This window comes from Triturus cristatus, chromosome 5_1, assembly GCF_964204655.1.
Source record: "Triturus cristatus chromosome 5_1, aTriCri1.1, whole genome shotgun sequence".
NCBI lineage: Eukaryota > Metazoa > Chordata > Amphibia > Caudata > Salamandridae > Triturus > Triturus cristatus.
The window spans coordinates 292,273,350-292,299,031 of NC_140587.1; the positions used below are offsets into that span (position 1 = coordinate 292,273,350).

General features: G+C 43.7%; 1 protein-coding gene across 3 annotated transcripts in view; it reads right to left on the reverse strand.

Moving 5' to 3' along the window:
* The window catches only part of NSMCE2 (NSE2 SUMO ligase component of SMC5/6 complex), a 683,358-nt gene that overhangs the window by 26,481 nt on the left and 631,195 nt on the right, over positions 1-25,682 (reverse strand). The gene's annotated exons all lie outside the window — the stretch shown is intronic.

Here is a 25,682-nt window from a genome sequence, read left to right on the forward strand (position 1 = left end):
ACCTCCATCCTAGAATAAGGTTTATGTGAGAACATTGTTGAGGTTGGCAGAGTTTTATGCAAAATTTGTAAAAACTTGTGCGAAAAAAACCTTTGAAGGGAAACAGCTGTTAAAAAAACAAATGTGTTTGAATGGAGTGAGGCAAACACAAGGAGATGATGAATGGAGCGCTGAAACTTTTCAGACACTCACCCCCAGTCACAGATCTGGGTTGAATCCATCATTGTTCTTTAGCTCACTTCGCCACCCCAATTCAGACACAGCCATTTGCAAATCAGTCTTGACCCTGTGCCTCATGGGAACAGTCCAGCCCGAACTGCCAAGTCAGATCCTCTGTGGACCGGAAACAAGCATCCAGGACAGGTTTCGGGGTAACAGCCCTCATCAGCCAGGCTAGCTTGAATCCAGTGGCAAAGTGAGCAAGGGACCCACGTCTGGGCATACCCAGCCAACTTAGGGCGAGCAAAGCAGTGGAGAATGTCAGAAAGCATCTGATGACATTAAAGAGTATGTTTGTAATGCTTTGTCGTTGAAAGGTTAAGATCCTAATTTGCATATTATTGTGACTGCTGATGCAAGCAACAGTGGATTGGGGGCAGTATTGAACCTAATGGGTCTGATCTCAATATTGCTCTTGCCTCAGGATCATTGACTGCTGCAGAAGAAAAGTACTCCGTATTAGAGAAAGAAACTCTGTCTTGTGCATGGGGTTTGGAGAAATGTAGGCAGGACATTTGGAAAATGAGAATAACTTTATGCACTGATCACAAACCTTTGGTTAAGGTGTTTATCTCAGAGGGTATGGACAAAGCAATACTAAGGATTGCAAGAAAGTACGTTAGATTGCTGAATTTCAACTACAATGTTAAATACCTGTCAAGTGTCAGGAACAGAGTTGCAGACTTTCTTAGACTTTCTTGATGCCTTTGGCTATCAATACTGTTCTAGAAAATGTTTGGGAAGAGTGCACGGTTGCTGGAATTTGGGACGGTTCAATTTGTGGTGTACATGCGGAAAAATGGAGCCTGGGTAGTGAAAGTGATGCAGAATTAGTGCTAGTAAATGTTTATCAAAGGTGGATAGCCTGAGAGAAAAAGCAGACAAAGATCTAAGGAAATTTGGGGAGTTGAAGGATGAGTTGAGTTGTGTTGATGATTGTGTGGTCAGGGGTTCATGTGTTTTACCTCCGAAAAATGTAAGAATTAAGTTGTTGAATATTTGCCCTGAAGGTTACCCATGTGTGATTGAAACTAAAAGAAGAGTAAAAGAATGGTTTGGTGGCCTGATATCGATATGGAAATTGAACGATTAGATCGATTTTGAGTTGAGTGCAAATCTCACATGACATTAAGCCCCACTTATGACCTATTAAGTGTCCATGCATGTAGTGGGAGAAGGTTGAAATTTACATCATGGGTCCAGTATAGCATGGATTGACGGGTAATGTCTATTTAATTGCACTGATGGATATTTGTTCTAAATGGGCTGAGGTGGAATTTATAGAAAGTGTTTTTGAAGGAAGCCTTACCTTAGGTGGTCATTAGTAAAAATGGAACACAATTTGTATAGAATGTAGATAAGAAAAAAAAATGGTATTACTCACCACGTCAAATTATCATCCTGCTGGAAATGGTGGTATAAAGAGAATAGAGTTGTGAAAGGTGTGATACATTTGGCGAGAAGAAGTAATTTGATTTGGAAACATGAAGTACAAAAGATGTTGTGATATTACAGAATAACATGCAATGCTATTATTGGGTTTAATCCTTTTGTATTGATGAAAAGAAGGACTCCATTAACTAAGGACAATTTGTGTTTGTTGAACAGAACTGTATTACCTTCAGTAGCACAACCGTCAACCTTGCTGCGTATGCAGACGATGTGTTAATTGTCACAAAGTATGCCTCCTCTGCCATTCCAGCTCTAATGACTACAATCACCCAATTCTCAGACGTCTCAGGATACTCCCTTAATAAGGACAAATTTGAGGTAAAACTCCTTAGTCGCTGTGGGGATAAGGGCATCCTAGGATCATCAGGATTAGCATGACAGCAGGACTCTATTAAATATTTAGGACTAGAATTTTCAAACAAGCTCATCACTACTTTACACATTAACAAGAAAATACTGTCCAAAAAATAGACTCCCTTCTAAACAGCTGGTCTCCAAAATTTTCATCATGGTGGGGCAGAGCCGAGACGCTAAAGATGATGATCAACCCTCCAATCAACTATCTTATTAGCAAGCAGGGTACCAACTGGTTCATCGATAACCAGTCCTACGAACCTCCTTGGGTGACGATAGAAAAGTCCCTCATACAGAACACCCCTCTTATTGCGCTGGCTATGATGGATACAGCTCACCTACCACACTCTAGAAATATTATACAAAACACTAAAAGAGCCCTTCTGAGTCTTGACTCACGCCTGGAGGTAAAGCTGCAGCATTCCTACCTGTCCTCCTTATGGCATAATCCCACACTCAAAATCAATGGATCCCCATTTTACTGGCCTTATTGGTCACATAGAGGCATTAACCTAATACAAGACATCTTTGACGGTACCTCTCCGTTACCATTCTCGTCTTTACAAAACCGTTTCAATCTCAAAAACTTAGATTTTTATAAATTCTTACAACTAAAAGCAAGGTTTGCAAAAAGTAATTTCCCGAGGGCCACACCATCTCACCCCGCTATGGGTCGCCTACTCAAGGCAGGCTACATGGTCTCCAGCATATTCAAAATCCTCCTACCGAACCAAAATAAAAATCTAATACGAAATCAACAGAGATGGGAAACCAAACCGAACACAAAAATAATTCCTCTTGACTGGGTCACCATCAATAAATCTCCCTTTTTACACAAAATTTCCCCAATTTCATCACAAATTAAATATATGATAATAAACAGAACATACTGGACTCCCTCCAGGCTCTTTAAAATTGGACTCAAACAATACCCCAACTGCTGGAGCTGTGATAAGCAAGAACGCAACCTAGCACACATTCTATTTGAGTGTCCCCTTTTGCACAACTTCTGGAATAAAATACTAGATTGCGTCAAATATACCTTAAATATTCTTCCCACAAAAGAATTCTCATACATTATTCTGGGTCCTCTAGATACTCAACTCAAGAATTACAGCGACCGTCACTTGCTAGACCTAATGATCGCTATGGCATGCAAACTGATATTGAACAATTGGAAATTTTTGAAAGCGATTTCCTTCTCTATGTGGCAGGAATGGATAAACTTCCTGAGAGTAGCCGATAATATTGCACTACAGCTCTCTCCTTGGCGCTCCACCCGCGATTCGATATGGAACTCGCTGGATGTCAGAACCTTCACTCATGACCTCCTATGAAATTCCTCTTAGGAAGGACATTTCTCCTTCTATAACTCTTCCTTTCACAACCAATGTAAATACATTCCTGCAAATTTTAAACTAGTCCCCAGTGTCATATACACCTCTAACTTCCCTCAAACACGTGAGACAATGTCATTTTATTCTTACCTGTGTGCATCTTATGTGTACATTGGGATCATTCTAGGAGCTATGATATTGTACAACCATACCACATACAATTTGTTTTAAGTGGCTGACTTAACAGGATCAATGGCTTTGGTATATCACAGACAACAGGGTTGATTGTTAATGTTACATTTCTGATCAACTGTGTCAAGAATGTCTGGTATGTATCGCTGATGTAAGACTTATTTGAAAATGTAAGACTTATGTAAATGTATGAACGTATCCCTGTTATACAGGTATAACAGGCCCAATGACCTATAATGTATCATCCACACCGTATCCCTATTAAGAGTATATGTCGGTATACCAAATCAAGAACGTGCACAGGAAGTGTCACTTATGCCTTTATGTATATGTATTAATTCACATGTAAAGAAGAGATCTTATCAATCTCTGTATAATTATTCATGTCATGCACAGTCTTTCCCGCCCCGCCCCCCCAGTGTAACGCGCCTCTCTAACTGTGCATTTATTTATTTTGCCACGGTCTTCCTCCTGTTTGCAAACTTCAATAAAATTGATTGAGTTAAAAAAAAATAAAAAATAAACTAAGGTTATGAATTGGGATCCTAATGTTGTGACTTAGGATTCTAATGTTGTGAAAATATATTTTGAAAAATCCCAAAATGCATATAGAAAAATTGCATTATGTAAGGCACGATGTGAAAAAAGAGCCGATTTGAAGGAAGGAGATTAGATGAGAGCCAAGAAGGATGATTTTTTAAGAAAGGAAGTTGTAGATTTTGGGAACCTATGATAGTAGAAGAGTTGTGTTGCAATTCCACTGTATTGAGTGATGGCAAATGCTGGCATAAGATCAGATTGTCAAGGTTCACAAGAAATGTGGAAAGTTGAATGAAAGAATGAGTGGTGGTGGTGGTATGATGAATGTGTTGAAGAGGGTGATGAATGTGTTGAAATGGAAGATAAAAGGAGGAGGATTGGGAATGGTTGTGAAGCAACTTCTGGAAATGATGAAGTTTCGTTGGATGGGGTGGAGGCAACATGGTCTGTTACATGCACCCGTGCTGGGAAGGATGTTACAACTGGTACCAAGATAAGGAATAATTAACCCCAAGGATACAAAACTGCTCTCATGGAGCCATCCAAAATTTAGGTCTGAATCCCTTTGACCTAGAAGACCATCTCCTGAGAAAAAAGTCTGCACTTTTCTGGTCTGGTTGTCATGCTGCTGCCAGTAAGTAAGTCCAGCAGGCATCCTAGAACAGTAACATGCTCTTCGGGATTTTCAGTAAAAATGTGTATGTTATCCTAAAATGCTGTTACAGTGCTTAAATCCCCAAATAAATGATTGATTGTTTTCTACAATACACTTGCAGCAAAGCTCAGCCTAAAAGGGAGGCATAAATACTTGTATGACCGAAAAATGGTAAAAATGTGGTAAGATTTTGCGCTGTGTGAGAAATATCAATTTGATGATAAGCAGAGGGAAGATCTGTGATGTAAACATATTTGGCTATAAGCTGGCTAGCATTTCTTGGGTATCAGGCACTTGATGGAAGTCAACCAAAATGTCCTTATTGAATGTGCCAAGGTAAACCCAAAAATGCAAACCCCCAGACTGGGTCCTGGTTAAAACCACTAGAAGAAACCCATTCCGAATAGTCAATGGACTCCATTATTCCTTAAAAATAAGATGGTCTAAAAGAACTTGGGTGTCATTCCTGATGCTCACCAGTAGTGGTCTAATTCTGTGTACAATAGGCACAGCATCACATTTTAATTTAATACAATGTTCAAACCCTTTCACAAGTGCGTACTCTATTTATAAAAACTTCATGATACTCAAATATATTTTTCTGTACCAGGCTTTCATTCATATCAACTGAGAATACAGTTATCTCTCCTAGCACTATTGGAAAGTCTGATCCAGGTTTTAAGAATAATACTAATCTGGCCAATTCTCTACATCCCAAATCGCCTCTTCACTTCATTGCCACATACACTTTATTTTCAATCTTCCTACCCAAGCATTATAAAATGCTAATAGCCTAACATTTCAGTATCAGGTTCCCCAAAGGCTTGTGGTTTATGTCTATAAAATGCTGATCAATTTCTTCTGGCCAATTTTTATGAACAGTAATGTTTAGAAGAATGGTGATAGGTTCCTCTGAATCTGCCATTACTGTTAAAGACACATTGCCAATAGATAACCCCACACATCTGAATCAATTGCCAAGACCACACTGTTTAATCTATCCACACAATCATGGCTCATCACTTGCACATTACTGATTTTCATACTGCCATTCCCAGCTTTGCAGATTCAATTGAAATGACCTATTTGATAGAGTTATTGTACAATTTCCCTAAGTACTGGCAACTAGGGTTGTTACCAACACGAGTACTAGACCTACAACTATAACAACTGAATGCAAACTTTATGTGAGTGCCTCTTGGTATCTTCTCTTTAAAGTTAATCGCATAAACAGGTACTGCTTCAAGTACACTGTTCACAGGATATAAACCCTCCAGACAGGCTAAAGCTTTGAAGAAAGCACTGACTTCTCAATATCAATTATGTCTGTCACTTTTGGTTTTTTACATATTTATTGTCTCTTGATTTTTTTTTTACTTTACAAACAACTGAAGGCGAATTGTTCTATTGTATAACTAACAGCCTAAACAGTTGTCAACATCACAAGAGGCTGCTGATGTAAGAAAAGCAGCTACATACACCTTGACACTTTGATCACTGTTCTATTTGTGTTAAAAAAAATACCTATGTTTTTCGAGTAAGACACTTGGTTCTTCTGAGTATTGTCTCTGCATCCTTTCCCTTTGCTTCACAGTATAATCGCACACAATAAACTGACCCTGTGGAGCTTATATCTCAAGCGTATTGTCAAATACCTATTGACCAGAGTGGCCTAGCCAATTAAAGTTAAGCTATTTACTCCGTCGACCGAGTTCCTGTGCAGACCAAGTAGGCTACCAGATGGGTCCGGAGCTTTGATGAACGAGTGACTACAAGCCAGACCCCCTCCAGGAATTCATGAGGTTTTTCTCTTAAAGTTTAGGAGTACAAACCATCAGAGGAAATTCTCCTCTCACCCATACTGCACCTTAGCGAGTGCGTTACATAGCTGGTCGCATATACTGTACAGACCACTTTTAATCACTATTTCCACATAGAGGTCCTGATGAAAGCCAGTTCAATATGAGGCCTGGCTGAAACATGTTGACCACCTGGGATGTAGGAGACCATAGTCACCTCCACTCACATCCACCACCTTGCTTTTAATATTGCCAACGGCCCACCTAATAAATATCCGCTGTGGGTAGTGGGACCCACGGACAGTATTTAAATCACACGCATACACCACCACTGCACACTCACTCACCATTACCCGCTCTGCTGTGACCAGGCGTTGAAGCACACCCGGGGTACGTTCGGTGCCACCGGGTGGGGCCCGATGATGAAGCATGCCATCAACTAGGTTGATGGGTGAGGGCCTTCATTAAAAACAAGTGTTTTCCTTTCCCATACACACATACTCTGAGTAACCTTGAAGGGCTAGTTTTTCTTGATTACTAATAATTGTGGCCAAACTGTCATCAGACACCCAAAAGAAGCTCTATTATGAGAGGCAAGGAAAATCTTTCACATGCTATTTAGAGAAGACAGGTTTATAGCAATTCAAGGCATCCTGCAAAACACCATCACAAAAAACGAAAGCCCTCAACCCATTCATGGATATACTAGGCAAGAAAGATATATATAATAGATGGATTTTATTAAATAGAGTTCACTTTCAGGCATGAGAAGAGAGCTACACAGGGCCCGATTCACAGAACTAACTTAAGACAAAATCCTAAACTTGCTACCATTTTGGTATTCACAGAAGGCACTTACTCATTTTGGTATTAACAGAAGGCACTTACTCATTTCGGTATTCACAGAAGTTAGGAGTCCTAACTTTAGGACTCCTAAATGCCTTCTGTGAATACCTACAGTCTTAAAGTTAGGATTTTTCTTAGTTTAGGAGTCCTAAAGTTAGGAGTCCTAACTTTATTACTCCTAAACTGAGAAAAATCCTAACTTTAAGACTTTCGGTATTCACAGAAAGCATTGAGGAGTCCTAAAGTTAAGACTCCTAACTTCTGTGAATGCCGAAATGAGTAAGTGCCTTCTGTGAATACCAAAATGGTAGTAAGTTTAGGATTTTGTCTTAAGTTAGTTCTGTGAATCGGGCCCACAGTGCTCATGGTCCAAAATGTCTCAAGGCTTTAAACGTGTCATATACAGATACCGTGGAAGACAGCCTGAAGACAACAACATTCAGAGAAAGTTCCACAACATCTGCCCAAAGGGATAGAGACAGGCACGGATCCACCAGGCAAGGACAGAGGGCCCATGCCTGATGAATCATGGTAAGCCAAAGAATGTAAATAGAAGCACATATGTCGAACAGCATCACCAAGAAGACTCACCTTACTCATACGCAATTGTAGTTAACGTGATCTCTGTAAACCGCGCAATGTACCTTATCCGACTGACACCCGAGAGCTGGACTAATCCACATATGAGACCATTAGAAACTCAATAAATCCATTTTATCCTTGTTATTTCAAAGTTGTGTTCCTTTAGGAGTTATGGAATTCACATACATAATTCCATGGCAAGGTTGGGGTGGGAAGTGGGGAGGGAATAAGCGATAAGAGACACACTGGGAGTCTTCAAATCTGCTACTTCACGTTAAAGATTCCAGACAGGTGACTCACTCCATCAAGAGTCTTAATGTGAAGGAGCTTAATTGTCCCTCTAAAAGGTTGAAGATTTACACTTTTAGGCTGCCGCCAAAAATGCAGATAATGCATTTCAAGAGTCCAGTGGTTAATTTGTATAAAAAATAAATGAGTGCCAGGGCCCTCATCAGGAGACCACTGCAGCTTGAACCTCTAATTGCCCCTACCAGCGCTGCGAATGACAGTCTTAACACAACTATTAACCATCACACACCTTCAAGTGTAACAATTCAGACTATTTCAGGCCCCCAAAGCTAAAAGAATGGCTTGGTTGGAGGTATTTGTAATGTATACTGAATTAATAAATAACTGTTGTTGTGCTCCTCTAAAAATTAGACAAACATGTGGCACACTGTCATAAGTGCGGATGTTGACAATTATGTACTGGTGTCGAGCACCGGAAACCACTGGCTCAAATTAAACACTTCAAGTAACTCATTTCCACAATGAGGAGTCATTGAGATTTAAACCTAAATATTATAATATTTAATTGCATGCAACAACACCTTTCAAAACATGTAGGGCGGTTCTCTTATTTTTAGAGGTCTCTGAAGTTTGTTGTACTAGAAATAATACTGGACAAAGGGGGTAGATATGCCTTGGAAAATGGTACGATAGAAGACATTGTCACAATTGTTAAGAGTTTACGCACCCAACCAGGATTAAAATCACTTTCTAGAAAAAGTAGTGTGCAAACTATTGGGATTTAACCAAGGATACACTGATTATAGCTGGATATTTTGATTTGGTAATGAACTGGACTGTTAGATCAACAAAAGAGATTTAAAGCAGGTGTCTCCGGCGAGGTAAAGGAGATGATGCAGGACTTGGGTCAAGTGAACATTTGGAGGGTAAAGCATCAACATGACAGGGGTTTCTCATTCCACTCTCAAGTCCACAAAATGTACTTCAGAATAGATATGACATTATCTAGTCATGAAAAAGGCAAGGCCAAAGAAACAGAGATGGGTACAATCACCGTCTCTGATCATGCCACGGTATGGGTAAGATTAGACGGCTAAAATCCTAGTAAAAGGCCGAAGAGATGGCTTATGGAGAGATATCTCCTGCAGAACTCGATCCTTTTAGTGAAGCGCTCAGAAAAGGCTTTCTTAGCTATTAGAAGAAAGATTTATTAGACAGGGGATAAAACTCAAAAATTACCATCATCTAAATGTGAATCTAAACAAACCGTGAAACGTATTTATAGTGTGAGGCAAGGGAACAGCTGTATGATGGAGAATAATTTCCCCTCCTGCTATGCACCCTAAAGAAAATGAGACAGAAGGAGGAAGGAAGTCTTTACTGAATAAACACCATTCCTCAAGATCTGAAGAGAAATGAAACAGATAGGTGTTTTAGGGGTCCCACTAAAAGAAGAGGAAATGAAGTACCTTAATAGAATTACAATAAAACAAAGTCCCCACCCCAGAAAGATTTGGTGTAGATACTACAAAATGTTCTCTACCAAGTTGATGTCAGTAATGAAAGAGGAATGCACACACTCATTCTCGGAGATTGTCATGGTGACCACCCCCTTTATAGAAGAACCTATATAGTGGTCATCCCTAAACCTGAGAAGGACCATTCTGAATAAGTGTATAGGCCCAAATTGTTATTTAATGTAAAGGTATACAATAAGGTTCTATAAATAGATTGGAAGTGCACCTTCCAACCCTCCTATATGAAGACACAGCTGGATTCTAGGGAGGTTGACAAATCTTTGACAAAATTAGCAGGATGATTCACCTTGCTGAAAAGGCCAAATGAAAGGAGCATCAAATTGACCAATTTAGCATTGGATGCTGATTAGGCCTTCAACTAGGTGAGGTGGCTCTTACAAATGAGGTGATGAAGCAGTTTGCTTTATGGAAAGCCTTTATAAACATGCTTATGACAAGCTATCACACCCCGATAGCTACAGCCACAACTGATATGGCCTAGCCTCACCTGAATATACAGAAGCATACGCCTTACAGTTACCTTCTCTCTCTACTTTTTGTTTTAGTAATCAAAACTCTCACTTTGGCAGTGTGCAGACCGAGTGATAAAGGGCATTCTCAGTGGAGTCTGTGATTATAAATTACTGTTTTGTAGATGATGAGACGATTTCGATATAGGGCTCAGAGGTATCAAATTCCACACCTGTTGGAAATTTGATCAGACTATAGATAGGACACAAAATTAATGGTGAAAAATCAGACCTTGATTACCTGAATTTTACAGAAAAAAGATCACCGATCTAAAAATATTTGGGAATAGCAATGACCCCTCTTTGATGGGAGTTATATTTGGCCAACATCCAGCATTATTCAGAGAATTAAGGAATCTTCAAAAGTGAAGAAATGTATATGAGGCTTGATTTAGCTGACATATGGCGATCAAGATGTTTATTGCCCCCAAAATTCTATATATATTTCAGGCCCTACCAATCAGAATAACTCATACGTTGTTGGAGGACCTGAAAAGAGATCAACCAGCTTTTATTTTGAGGGGAATCCGTCGAAAGTATTGAGTAAACTCTTAAAAGCACAAAAGTAAAGAGGGGGTTTAGGGTTCCCCAATAGAATGGAGTATTATAAGGCTGCACAACTCTGTATATTAGGAGAATGGTCTTGAAGGGAATCCTACAAGCAATGGGTTGACATGGACCACGCAGTAGAAAAAAAGTTATTTGTGGACTTTTTTTGGCTACCTGATTCTGTAGAACCCACAACATTTGTCAGAGAACAATTCTGAGTACGCTGTTGGAAATGTGTGTTTACCATCTCGATTGAAAGAGGGATCACATCTTTCCCATCTCTGTTAACACCGATCCATAATAACCTAGACTTTGGAATGGCACAGGAGTGTATACTGTTCCATAAATGGGCTGAAGGGGCTTGCAGGTGGATACAGGATATGTTTACTAATGTCAAGGTGAGGTCTGTGAAGGTGAGAGAGCTAGACAGATTCGAATACCAACAAGTCCAATACTGTTTGATGCAGAGAGATTAGGGTAGCTGCCACCTTAAAAAACATAATGGATTGTTACTGGCTAATCATTATGTTTCCAAACAAACTTGCTAAAAGCAATGCTGGAGGAGTTGTAGAAAGGTGGTTATGTCTCTTCATATTTGGTGGTCCTATCCCGTAATCACCACATATTGGAAGGAAGGCTGTATTAAAATCATATTAGGAGTTGCAATTGAACTGGACACAGCAGTTAATATTTTGCGGCTGAGGCCTAATGGGAAGGAAGAAATCACCTCTAGGGGGAGGAAACAAGCAAGGGCCCAGTGCCAGCTTCAGATCTGTGGTGGCCGTCTGAAATGGGCCCACCTCCTTCCCCCGTCACTAATATAAAAAATGTAGGTGTGAGATGGGAGGCCAATCTTTCCTTTTAGGCTCAAATTCAGCAGGTCTCTGCTACTTGCTTCAGCAAATTGAGAAACCTCCGGAAACGTATACAGTTCCTGCCAGAAGATTGCCGCAAATCCGTAATCCATGCCACAGTGACTTCCAGGCTAGACTACGCAAATGGCTTATACCTCGGCCTTCCTAAATATTCGATTAGACGCCTCCAGATCGTACAGAATAAGGCTGCGAGACTGATCAGACGCATACCTTTTCGCCATAATGTCTCTCCGCACCTACATGAGCTTCATTGGCTCCCAGTAGCCAAAATAATCAAATTCAAGGCGATGACTCTGGCTTACCGGGCTCTCAAGGGAAAATGTCCCGGTTATCTTAAACAAAGACTGTGCTGTTATAAGCAAAATCGATCTTTGAGGTCAAACTCACAAAATTTGCTCTGTACTCCCCGCTTTGCGAAAGCCCGTTTGGATGGTAGGGCGTTCGCAGTGAGAACGGCTAAAATATGGAATGCCCTGCCTGGGAACCTTCACCAAGAGGAGTCTGAGACCTGTTTCAGAAAAGCGCTGAAGACACGGCTCTTTAGGCTTGACTAGGCCTGGGTTCAGTACCTAAACCTCCTTGCGCGGAATGTCTGCTGTAGAGCGCTGGGACACCTCTGTTTTGAGGTAGCTGATCGCGCTATATAAGCTCCAGTATTAATATTATTAGAGCATGGCTTTGAAGACAAAAATAATGTATGCCGCTGAAGCATATGAGTAACACTGTTGAAGGAAAGGTTATCAGCACACATAAATAAAGAAAGGGAACATTTCTGAGCCGTGTGGCTGCAACTTGGTCTCTTGCATAAACAGAAATGTTTATTATCAAGCAAAGTAACTTGCTAAAGGACAGATGGGCGATTTTGCTTATATAGTCATTCTTTCGGGCACAAACAAAATTGAGATCTATGTAGAATTTTCAGTAAAACAATCAAACTGTATTAAATAGACAAATTCAAGGCCTGGCGGAGCACCAAGATGACTGCTTGACCCAGAAGCTCCAGAGCGGCTGCTCTATAAATGCAGCCTTATTCCGTCCTATTGAGGTAGTAGCAGCACCAGGCCCCATCTTCGGATGTCTGCCGCTCCCTGGAATGTGTTGGTCTCCTCGGCATTGAAGATCGCAGACCCATCGCCTGCGCGGAGCCTCCTGCCGACTGACGCGGCCCTCAGAGGCCCTGCGATGACAGGGATTGCGGGCGAGCCTGAGGGCAGGGCTGCGGCCGTGGCGGAGCGGCCACACGAAAATCGAGGCCGGAACACAGGAGATGTTAGGTTGTGCGGGAGCGCGATAGCTGTCTTGGCGACCCACGCACACAAATTAATTAGCAACATACAGCAGGTGAGTCTCCTCTCCCCTTCTAGCCGCCCTGGCTCACTGGCTTACTCGCTTTCCACGACTATCGACCCAATTACCAGCATGGGGGCTGCTGCTGTTGGGCCTGGGTCCAAGGGACGCTTGGGAACGCCGAGTGGGGCATCCCCCTCCAATTGGGGCCTTGTTGATTGCTGCTGCCTGGATTAGGCACAGGGATGTGTGGAGCACAGAGTCCGTAGGAGGTGTTCTGGCAGAGGGGTCATGTCCGTGCGTAAACTGTGAACCGACCTGCAAGCTGAGCTGGCAAAGGAATTTGAAGCGGTCGTTGGTGATTTACACCCACGTACTCCTTGCCCTGATAACTGCGTGGCAGAGGCCACTCAACTCCGGCGCCTTCATCTGAACTGCTAACCCTCATCTAAGACTGCCTCATCTACTGTGCACTGAATCTCCCACTCCTCAGCAGCACCATCACCACTCCACATATTGTCGAACGCCATGGGACGTGGCAACCCTAAACAGCGACAGCTCACCTTTGAGTCTAGGAAGACTACCAGGCGCGAGAGTGGCGAACATCCGTCAAGTGGGGACCCCCCAGGTCCCACAGACCCTCCTGCGTCTGTTCACCCCTCCACAGACGGCGCTGCAGCTATCATGGCCAAGTTGCGAGCAGATTCAAGGCAATAGACGCGCGGTTTGATACATTGGCGGCCCTTCTAGACAGTATGCATGGCCGCATCGAGCAACACGAGACCCGTATCGACGCTGCAGAACACCGCATTTCCGAGGTGGAGGATGCAAAGTCAGCTGCGGTTCGGCACCTGAAATGCACTGAACGACGTCTCTAAGTAACAGCGGCTAAGGCGGAGGACTTGAAGGCCAGGTCGTGCTGCAATAATATACGTATTGCTGGGGTGCCTGAATCCTCAAACACAGGCCCAATGGAAGGATACGTGGAGTGACTCCTTGTGGAGCTCTTTGGCAGAGACACTTTCTCCCCAACATTTGCAATTGAGCGAGCCCACAGGGGGCTTGCACTCAGATCGGCCCCCGGCGCTCCGCCACGACTCATCATAGCCCAGCTCCTGAACCACCACGACTGGGACACCGCTTTGCGCATGGCCCGGGAGAAGGGAGAACATCAATATCGGGGAATGTCGCTTTCTTTCTTTTCTGATTTTACTCCAATTATTCAGGAGGCCCACCACAAATTTCAAGACATGAAGCGGACCTTGAGGGGGTCGAACATTCGGTATGCAATGCTCTATCCGGCGTGCCTGCGCTTCCAGCTTAACGGAAAGACCCACATTTTTGATTCACCAACAGACACTGCGGATTTCTGGAAGCATCACAGGCTGAACTCGAACTCAACCTCTGGAAAATGATCTGCACACTACGGAAGCCAGATCCTCCTTGGACTGCCCCACTGGGGTCGAACTCATCGCCATTTATCAGATGCACTGACGAGCTATCCTTTGTCTGTAAAACTGTTCTGCTTTTCAACATTAGCTGCACAAGCTTTGCTACAATGATTATATTAACCTAAAGCAGCCTCCTCAGGGCGTTGCTTTCCCCCTAAGAGATCTCCTACTGTTTGGTTGGGGAAAATGGTTTTCACCCGATACAGGTTGGGTGGATATCCGATGTTGATGGTGGGTGGAGGGTTGGGAGTACATTTAGCCTTTTTACAGGCGACCGACTATGCTCCCACCTTAGACAATCGCTTTGCCTCCCCCTGGGGCGTCAATCGTAATTTTGCTAGTTACAGCACCTTCTCCAGAGGGGTCTGCATACTGATCCACAAGGAAATTCCATTCCAGGCTCAAAAAGTGATTAAAGACCCCGAGGAACGATATTTGTTAGTTGCAGGACGCCTTGGCACGAAACAGATACTGCTGATCAATGTATATTCCCCCAATGTAGACAGGTATGGCTTTTTCCCTGGCATCTCTACACACATTTCCAGTTTCCCCATTGACTCCATTATAATGGGGGGAGATTTCAATCTCACGTTGCAGCCTGCCCTTGACACTACAGGATTGGGTCATGTTACCAAAACCACATGCCGCAAAAGAACGTAAGGCCCTGTTGAAGACCCTTTTATTGTCAGACGTCTGGCGGCATCAATTCTCCACCGATAGTGTTTTTTCTTTCTACCCGCCGATAGTGGTTTTTCTTTCTACTCAGCGCCACATGGTACGTCGTTCCGCATAGACCATTGGTACCTGTCCCCCAACCTCCTGCTCCATGCAGTATCGGCGGATTATTTGGCCCTAACCTTATCAGACCATTCGCTGGAGCTGCTATCACTAACATTTCCCAATACTGCACGTCCATACAGGCCATGGCGCTTCCCAATTGAAGCCCTCTTTGATGCTGTATTTAACAGCGAAATCAATGAAGCCATCATTGAATATATTTCCAACTCAACATAGGCTCAGTGCCTCGTTACGCCACTTTATGGGAAGCTTTTAAAGTCTTTATACGCATGTGCACAACCAAGCATGCGGGAGTTCTGCACATCATTTGACACGATATGGATGCAACCAAAAGAATGCTGAAAGATCTCGACACGCCCCCAGGTCGGTGACCTCCCCTCTTCTCCACATCAACAGGCAAAACTCCTTGAGGAGTTCCAAGAACTTGCAGTCCGTAAGGCTGCCTACCTGGGTAAATATGTGCGAGCCCGGGAGTATGGGGAGGGAGAGAGGCCAGATCATACCGTAGTAACTTAACTACTACTACTTAACCCCACATCAATCCTCCTATATCACTCAGTTGCACTTGGATGATGGCGCACATTTCACTCAGAGCACGGATATCTTGTCTGCTTTTCTCTCCTACCACTCTCGCTTGTATACCACTTGTTCCCCACCAGCAGATGCCGCCCTGACAGACTATTTGGCTGAAGTGGTAATCTGGCCTCACCTATGAATGCCGACGAGATCTCGCAGGCTATTGAGGACCTTGATGGGGCTCGTGCCCCTGGCACGGACGACCTCACAGGCATATTTTATAAGACGTAAGACCTTGTTGATTCTCCATCTTTTGGAGGTCTATGCAGAAGCACTTGAATCTGTGGCACTCCCTCCCACGATGCGAGAAGCTGCCGTCTACTTACTAATTAAGCCGGGTAATCCAGTCTATAGATGTGCCTCTTACAGGCCCTTGTCCCTCCTTAACCAAGACTATAAAATTCTGGCTAAGGTGCTTGTGACACGCATCTCACTCTTAATAGATCAAATCATCTCTCCTTACCAAACAGGCTTTGTCCCGAACCGATCAATGTCTGTCAATCTACGTACGATATTTGCAGCACTCAATCAAATTAAGCGGGACCTCTCGTTGCTGAGAGGGAGGAGGACTGTTGACAGTGCTGCGCTGTGCGGTGTCTGTCGTTGCACAGCTGTGGCCTGAATGAACTGGACTGTCTCCTATACCGCTGTTTGGGATGGCTGATGTGGCCTAGCCCTTGAATTTTCGGAATTGATGAGGAAATTGCCTGGCTGGTGTCAATAACACCAAAGAGTGTGCAATGGCTCGACTCTCTTTAAATGTTCCTTTTCTAGCACTCATGTCCTTGTCTTCTGAGATTCAAAGGATGCAGGATGGCATTCGCAAAACACACTACCCCTGTAGAACAATGTGCTTGACTGCAATTAGAATTGGTATAAATTGAATTTATCAAGAAATTTTGGATTATAAATTTTAGTTAGGGGCTTAAGGGAGGTCAAGAAAGCGATCTCTGGGGACCTGGACTGCAGCAGCAGGCAGAACAAAAAGGGACAGGATCATAACTGCTGACCCAAAGTCCACTAAGTGCTTGGTACATGGCAAGGGTTTTGTTTGCAGATCTACTGAAGTCTTCTTGGAAAGAGGGCCTAAAATCAACACAGTAATTAAAAAAGTACAACATACCTATGTTAAGATACAGTAGTAGTTATCTTTTTATTTAAAAAAATATTTATTTTGTATTTTGATGTAGCATTGTTTTGCACACAAAAAGATATTCTTCAAAAAGAACAAGTGACGAGTATTCTAGTGCATTTGCATATTTATTTAGCTCATACGGCGAGTAAATATTTGATTGTCACATCGAGAGTGTTGCTTTTCGAGGGGGCAGTTTTAATTTTATTTTTTATTTTTTTATAGATGGCTTCTACATTCACCAACTAGTCCCAGCCACACGATAAGTGCATTGTAAAGGAAGTACACTTCTTGCGAGGCAGAATATTACACCAACAACCAATAGCATGACAGCAAGAGAAATACTCCGTTTGGCTGACTGTAGATGTGCTTGGCTGAGTCTTAAAGGAATGGATGAAGATGCCTGACCCAAACAAGTCAAACATGCCAATGGCTGAACAGTGCTGACCCAAACCATCTCTCTGTACGTTGGAAACACTGGCCATCGCAAGTTAAGCCAGACCTAATAAGAGCACAACCCATTTCTTGAAAAACGATGGAAAATCAAAGGTTTGTGTGTTTCAAACTAAGCTACACGGCTGCAATGCCCGACAACTCATAATAATTTATAGCTATTTAATTGCTGTGGATTGGTCCAGAACTGGTACAGTTAACTCACAATGTGTCATTAAAGGTTTACACCCCCTCCTTGTCTACCTGGGGCACTGACATGAGGTTAGGCTGGCAGCTGGAGCTGCACTGGGAGTGAAGGTTTTATCACTTAAATAGAGCCTTTGGGTGGAAGCATGGACAGAAGACCTCAGTCCACTTTTTTTACAATGGTACAAATTGAAAATCAGGTCCAGGCACATGGAATAACCCATAGCAAATGAATAGGAATAGAAGCTGAGCACAACATCGTTGCTTGCATGCTCATCCAAAAGAGAACCTTACATGTTTGTGAAGCACTAACCCATGAACTATGCCTAGTTGCATTAGAGGTATGCTACTGTTATTTTCTTCTAGCTGCATGTTTTGTAGACTTCTGAAAGGAGTGGCAAATGTTAGGTAAATCAGGCCCCGATGTTTACCTGATGTCCCTCTTCTTTGCGAATATTCTTCAGTCTTTTGTGCCACTAACTTTCTCTCAACAGGTGCTTTAATTTCTCACACTACTGTACTTTCTTTTTGTTCATCTACTGCTCTTTCCTGGCGTACCTTTAGCAAGCAACTCCACATATTGCACAAGGCATCATATGTTAACTTGCTCCCAACCTCCATCCCTGGCTTGCCTAATTGCCATTTGTTAGCCTACTGGTGTGTCACTAATAGAGTTCAGTGAAGACCAACCAAAAGCAGAACTGCCCAGTGTTCTGATTATCACATGGAGAGCCACTCCAATACATGATAGTTGTATAGAAGCAGCAGTTATGTTCTTGTGCTACTCCTTCAAACTGCAGAATTGGCATACACCTAATTGGTATATTTAACTTACATATAATTCTCTAGTATATGGTACAAAGTTTACCCAGGACCTGGAAGTTAAATGCCACTAGAGGACTGCAGCTGCTATTGTGCCATCCACTACAGTAGCAGGGAAAACATGATTTTAGGCCTATCCGTGTAGCATGACTGTAGTAGTAGGACAATTGCGATTTGAAGTGTCAAACTAAACCCTTTTGATGGGTCAAAACATCCTTTTTAAATATTAATAAGTCACCCCTTTGAATCCCTATAGCCCACAGGACAGGGCTGTGGTATTTAAAAGTAGGACACTGAGAAATGTTATGTTAAGATGTCCTTAGAGTGAGCTATTTTTCACTGGGGCAGGCCTATCTGTCCACTGTAGGAAACCAGAGCCCAGATTAAAAGCCTAATTCTGTATCTTGTGAATGGGACTATCAAGAAAATAATTAAACAGCTTTTTAAAATATTTATTAAAAATCAAAGTGGATGGTGAAGTCAGATTTTTAATAAATATTAAGGAAAAGTAACTTTTAGAAAGTTACCTTTTCCATGCCTGAAGCTCCTGGAGGCTAATTTGCATTTGCTATCCAACTTCTCCAGACCATGGATTACCATTTGAATATATAGGTGTGAAAAAAGTTTGAAATACTTCACCAGGAGTTACACAATAGGACACTGTGATTGACAAGTCGACTTGAATGGACAGAGATGACTCTTCTGAACCTCATATAATATGCAGGGTGGGGGCTGTGGGCATCCTTTTTGACATTACAGTGTCAAATCCAACTGGAGTGTCAAATCCTCCTTGATAAGTCTGCTGGAATTTACATACAGCATTGGGGACATACTTGAAAGACATATAACAGGATGGCAAGAAAACTCTTGGTTGCTGATAAACCCTGCTTTGTCCCACCAAAATTCTGTCACAGGTTTATTGTGGGTACAGTGGCTGCTTGAAACTGGAATGTAGTGTTAGATGTGACAGGTCAATGGAATTTAATCACAAAAAGAAGAGGGAAAAATATTTTTTAGTGATCTTAAGTGACAATGAGTGAGTGAAAAGGGAAATGCACCATGCTTTAAAAACTGCCCTCACACACAGCAAGCTGTGTCATGCTTCATCATAGGGCTGCTGGCACACCTCCGCATTTACCCAACGCTGGAGGTGGAGCAAAAGGTAGGGGAAGACAATACAACATCACTTTTTCTGCACCAATTCTCACCCTTGATTTCACATTCTATGTTGTATTGTCTTCCCCTCCCTATTGCTCCACCTCCAGCGTTGGGTAAACACGGAGGTGTGCTAGCAGCCCTATGATGAAGCATGACACAGCTTGCTGTGTGTGAGGGCAGTTTTTAAAGCATGGTGCATTTCCCTTTTCACTCACTCATTGTCACTTAAGAGCACTAAAACATCTTTTTCCCTCTTCTTTTTGTGATTAAAGTCTGAGCGGGAGGTCGAAGAGGGATCTTATCTTATTGTGTTATTAGGTCAATGGAATTACCATAGTACAATCCCTTCCTCCCCACAGACCTCGGAGCAAAGGTTTAGTGTGGCCAAAGACTTTTGCCTTCTTGAAAATGCCCAAAGTGGGTAGAGCTGGCTTTGGAAACTTTATCCCTTTGGTTATGGATGCCCAGGAGTCATTGCCACCCACTAGCTAGTGCTAGGCATAAATGTGCCATCTACTTTCGTGACCTGTAGAAAAACAGAAGCGGACAGGAATTGCTGCCTGTGACCAGGCATCAGCCCTAATGACTGGACCTGCTCCCATTGTACCCAAGACAAAGAAGTGGACTCCAAAGTTCATACAGCTGACCTTCTATTTCAACTTAAAGGATATATATAACAAGCTACAAGAGGAATTCTCTGCAACTGCCCAGCTGACTAGTGACCCTGCAGTTGGCCTGTGCCTGACATCCTATGAGTCTCTAAGTGCCTCATCCGAGGTCCTGCGGGGCTCTGAAAGTGTCCTGTGGTGGCTAGGACTTAAAGGACTTAGACAGAGGGTAAAATGTTTGACCAGGACTAACCTGGTTGGTGTATTTGACACATGCTCATCCTCAAATTAAATCCAAGTCCAGGTCCACCGCGATCAATGACTTTCATTGTCACCTTGTGGTTCTTGGAGCTATTCTAGTAATAAAGGAGAGAAAAAACAAATATATGCGAGCTGTCCATTTGCCTAGGGTGTTTTTCTATGTTTTTCCATTTTTCATCTCTTGTTTTTTCCTTTGTGTTTTATGTTTGGTACTCTTGGAATATGGGAACATATGTATCCATGTCAATTTAGGTGAATTAGTGAGATAGTCAGACTTGTAATTGGATGATCAGACATGTCTACACATTGCACGACAACCCAGCTTAAGCCATCTGTCAGCTCCGATCTTCAAAAAGAACACACAATGCTCTAGGTCTACTACGTTCTAGGAAAGAGCCAGCAGAAGGATATGCACGACCTTTGAAGTAAACTTAGTTGAACTGGTTAGTAGTGGATTATGTTTGAGGACAAGTCAGGGGCTCCTTTGTCCACAAGGGAGTGATCAGCCATGTTGGATTTTAAACTGTAGTGAGTTTTGGGAGGTTTTTGTGCCATCAGGCACTCTACCAGGCATGACCTTCATTTCACAAAAGTAAAGGTAGATATGTTGAGGGTCTTAACTTTTTATGGTTAGGATGAGGACCGCCTATCAATGGCATACTAGTTCTCAATTAAAAACCCCACAACTGTAGTAGTGGCACTTCAGAACTAGCCTAATTAAACAATTTGACTGTCTTTTTCTCCTTCCTAACAAGAAAAGCACAACCCTGCATTCAGACCCTTCCTAATAAATGCCGCCCTTGGTCCAATATTTCCCAGCTTTCCTTTAACTGAAACTCTCTGTAGAAACCCAGCCGTGCTTTTGGGCAAATTCTGGACTTAAATCTAGTGCCTCATGTCAAAAGCCTTCTAAAATGCATCTCTCAAATGCACAAAACTGTAATTCAGATAGCTGGAGCAGATTTTTTGTTACACATGAATCACTGATGTAAAACAACCTTCAACTGGACTATTTCACATCATCAAAGACTAAGCTAACTCTGTGGACAATTCCCTCAATATTTTCACACAGTATCTATGCAATGATCTAATACATTTTTCCTCTGACAAAACTGAGAAAATGTCACCTTCTTGTCTGTCATATTGACAGCAAGATGAGGATTTGTATTGTTCTGAACTGAATCCTTAGGCTCAATAATTTTTCTATACTGCGAAATATCTTTAAGCTCACTTAAGACTGCCATTGTGAAATGTAGATCCAACCTGAAACCCTTACCTCGTACAAAAATGTGTGCGGTCTCCACAGGTATTACCCCTTTTCTTACAGATTGAGGGAATTGTTGTATATCTGCACTATGGTGCCAAAAATATGGACTTGTCTGTTTATCCACACTATTGCCCCGTTTCTTAACAGCCCCAGCACCTAAAATTCTGAAGAGTGCCATTAACGCAGAACTGTGCAATATCTTCAATCAATCAATCAATCATTTGTATAGTGCACTACTCACCCGTGAGTGTCTCAAGGGGCTGAGGGATGGGGGGGGGGGGGGGGGGGGGGTGGTGGGGGGTTAACAGCTACTGCTCGAACAGCCAGGTCTTGAGGTTTCTCCTGAAGGTCAGCAGGTCCTGGGTCAGACGCAGATGGGTGGGGAGGGTGTCCCATGTCTTGGCAGCGAGGTAGGAGAAGGATCTGCCGCCGGTGGTGGTTCTGTGTATGCGTGGGACGGTGGCGAGGGCGAGGTCGGCGGAGCGAAGCTGGCGATTTGGGGTGTAGAAGGTGACACGCTTGTTGAGGTATGCTGGTCCGGCGTTGTGGAGTGCTTTGTGAGCGCGGGTCAGGAGCTTGAAGGTAATCCTCTTGTAGACGGTGAGCCAGTGCAGGTCCTTCAGGTGGGCTGTGATGTGGGAGTGGTGGGGGATGCCGAGGACGAGGCGTGCGGAGGCATTCTGTATGTGTTGCAGTGTTTTCTGGAGTTTGGCTGAGGTTCCAGCGTAGAGGGCGTTGCTGTAGTCCAGTCTGCTGCTGACGAGTGCGTGGGTGACCGTCTTTCTGGTTCCGGTGGGGATCCATCTGTAGATCTTACGAAGCATGCAAGGGTGTTGAAGCAGGAGGAGAAGACGGCATTGACTTGTTGTGTCATTGAGAGTGATGAGTCCAGGAGGAATCCCCGGTTGCGTGCGTGGACGGTGGGCGTCGGAGCGGTTCCCAGCGTGGCTGGCCCCCAGGAGTCGTCCCAGGCGGAGGGGGAGGAGCCGAGGATGAGGACCTCCGTCTTGTCCGAGTTCAGTTTCAGGCGTTTGTGCTCCATCCAGTCAACGACGGGCTTCAGTCCTTCGTGGAGGTTCGTTTTGGCGGTGGCGGGGTCCTTGGTGAGTGTAAGGATCAGCTGGGTGTCGTCGGCGTAGGAGACGATGTTGAGGTTGTGTGAGTGGACGATGTTGGTGAGTGGAGCCATGTAGACGTTGAAAAGTGTAGGGCTGAGGGATGATCCTTGGGGCACGCCACAGATCTTGGCGGCTTCCGAGTGGAAAGGGAGAAGCTGGACCCTCTGGGTTCTTTCGGTGAGGAAGGAGGTGATCCAGCCCAGGGCCTTGTCGCTGATTCTTGCGTTGTGGAGGCGTGTGTGGAGGGTGCGGTGGCAGACAGTGTCGAAGGCGGCTGAGAGGTCCAGGAGGATGATGGCCGCGGTTTCACCGTTGTCCAGCATGGTCCTGATGTCATCGGTGGCAGCGATGAGGGCAGATTCGGAAATGTTTGCTGCGGAATCCTGATTGGGACGGGTCCAGGATGTTGTTCTCCTCAAGGAAGTGGGACAGTTGCTTGTTGACTATCTTTTCGATGACTTTCGCCGGGAACGGGAGCAGGGAGATGGGCCGGAAGTTCTTAAGGTCCTTTGGGTCCGCTGTGGGTTTCTTGAGTAGTGCGTTGATCTAAGCGTGTTTCCAGCTTTCCGGGAATGTGGCGGTCTCGAAGGAGCTGTTGATGATCTTCCGGAGTTGGGGAGCGATGATGTGGTTGGCTTTGTTGAAGATGTGGTGCGGGCAAGGGTCGGATGGTGAGCCGGAATGGATGGTGTTCATGGTCTTGATGTAATAGTCGTTGACGTGGGTCCAGGAGGCCAGGAGGTTGGTGAGGCTGGGGGGTGGTGAATCAGAGGTGTTAGCGGCTGTCGGTAGGGTCTGGGTGTTGAAGCTGTTGTGGATGTCTTCGATCTTGTGGTGAAAGAAGGAGGCTAGTGAGTCGCAGAGGTCTTGCGATGGTGGGATGTCGTTGGCACTGGAGCTAGAGAGTTCCTTCACCCCGTTGAAGAGCTCTTTGCTGTTGTGTGCGTTGTTGTTGATACGTTCCTGGAAGGAGGTCCTTTTGGTGGCTCGAATGAGTTGGTGGTGCTTGCAGCTGGCGTCCTTGAGGGCAGCGTGGTTGTCCGGTGTCTGCTCATGGCGCCACTTCTTCTCGGGTTTTCGGCAATTCTGTTTGGACTCCTGGAGTCGGTGGTGAACCAGCTGGTCTTTCTGTCTGTACGTCGGTTTGAGGGTTTTTTGATCGGGTCGAGGGTGTTGGCGCAGTCGTCGATCCATTGCTTGAGGTTTCGGGTGGCTGTGTCGGTGGGAGGGTTGCGGGCGAGGGTGGTGATGAGCCAGTCTTCAGTGATCCTGTTCCAGCTGCGGTGGGGGATTTGTTGCGGGTGGTGCTGCGTGGTGGGTTTCTCGAAGGTGAAGTGGAGTGCTTTGCATTCATATGAACCAGTTCTCATTGGAACCATGGATGAATTACAAATGCCTCTGGAACCCAGGGGGGTGGCTCAGCTTTGACACACATTATCGCCTAACACACCGTCCCTCATCTCATCTGCCAGTGATATTTGGCAGACACAGGCAGATGAGTTTGGCTAGGGAAGTTCAGTGCCTTGACATAGCGGACTTCTTTTTGAAGACAGTCACTAAACAATTGCGCTTTCGCACTCTGAACTGTGGTGTTCCCAGAGACTCAGATTATTCAAAGTCTATGTTATTCTACCAGGCACACTGACACATTCTTTTGGTTTTAACTTACTTTTCTATATAGGCGACACCCCAAGTGATGTTCTGCCTTTACCAAGAGAACCACTACCTGTAATTTTGCCTTTACAAGTGCCTCACCTCCGTAGCTAAATGAATGAATTATAATACTCTGAAACCTAATACTGATTACAAAGAAGTCCTCACCTTTGGTGGTGCACCATCACTTTGGTCTGACTCTTGGTGAACCATTTTAATCAGGTTCCTCATGCACCCATTACCATGATAACAAACCCTTGCATCATTTTTGATGCGTATTTGTCCTTCAAAGTTCCATCTTGGGTTTCTTCAACTTGCTTTGCATGTCCGAATGTGCTTAGGAAGAGTCTGTTTCTTCTACCCACAGGCTGCAGAAGATCCATTATATAGGGTGTTCTTTCAACATGTTTTAACTACAGAAACTCCATGTATTTTGGTATTTTAAACCCTGATGGCACAGCTGGTAACCCCTTATCCTTTTTTCAATGTGCTTAATTTTTCATCTTACTTCTTAATTGTACTGCAGTCTACGCCCTTTGTTTCACACAACAAGTTATACAGTTTCTCTGGGAATGGGCTTGTTGTTCTGGCCAAACTACTAAAGGTAAACAACTCAGTTTTCCCTCCTGAATCCAGTGAGGTAAGTATGGGACCTCAGCCACAAGCTCATATCACAACTATATCATCTCTTCTATTGTTGCCAGTGGATTTTCAGACTGTTGATTTGTGCCCTAGAAATAAATTATCAAGGAAACCAATTCACCAGTACAAGAAGTTGTACTACACGATTATTTTTTTTATGTACTCTTACATGCATTATGACTCAACCACGAAACCTATAAATCCCTATTAATAAAAGTGCAAAGAGCTTTCTATTCAAGCTAATTGCATATGAATATTCCCTTTTTATTTCCATTTTAGATGTTTTAGGGCCAAGGACCAATACGAAAAGGCTGCTGCACTGCTCTACTTCCTCCCCGTTTTTCTGAGTGCTTTCACCTGCTGTTGCCTAGTTTTTCACTGTTTTCTCCTTCCTTTCCCCCCTGTTTTTTTAGAGCTTTCTCCTGCTTTCCCCCGTTTTCCACAGCTTCTCCTTGCTTTATTTCCTCTTTGATGCTCCTGCCTCCCATCTGTTTTCCTGCCTAGCCCCGCCCACCGCCACCCAGTTCACCTCCCTCCTCCAAGGACCTACTTAATGGAGGACGCAGCACGACCC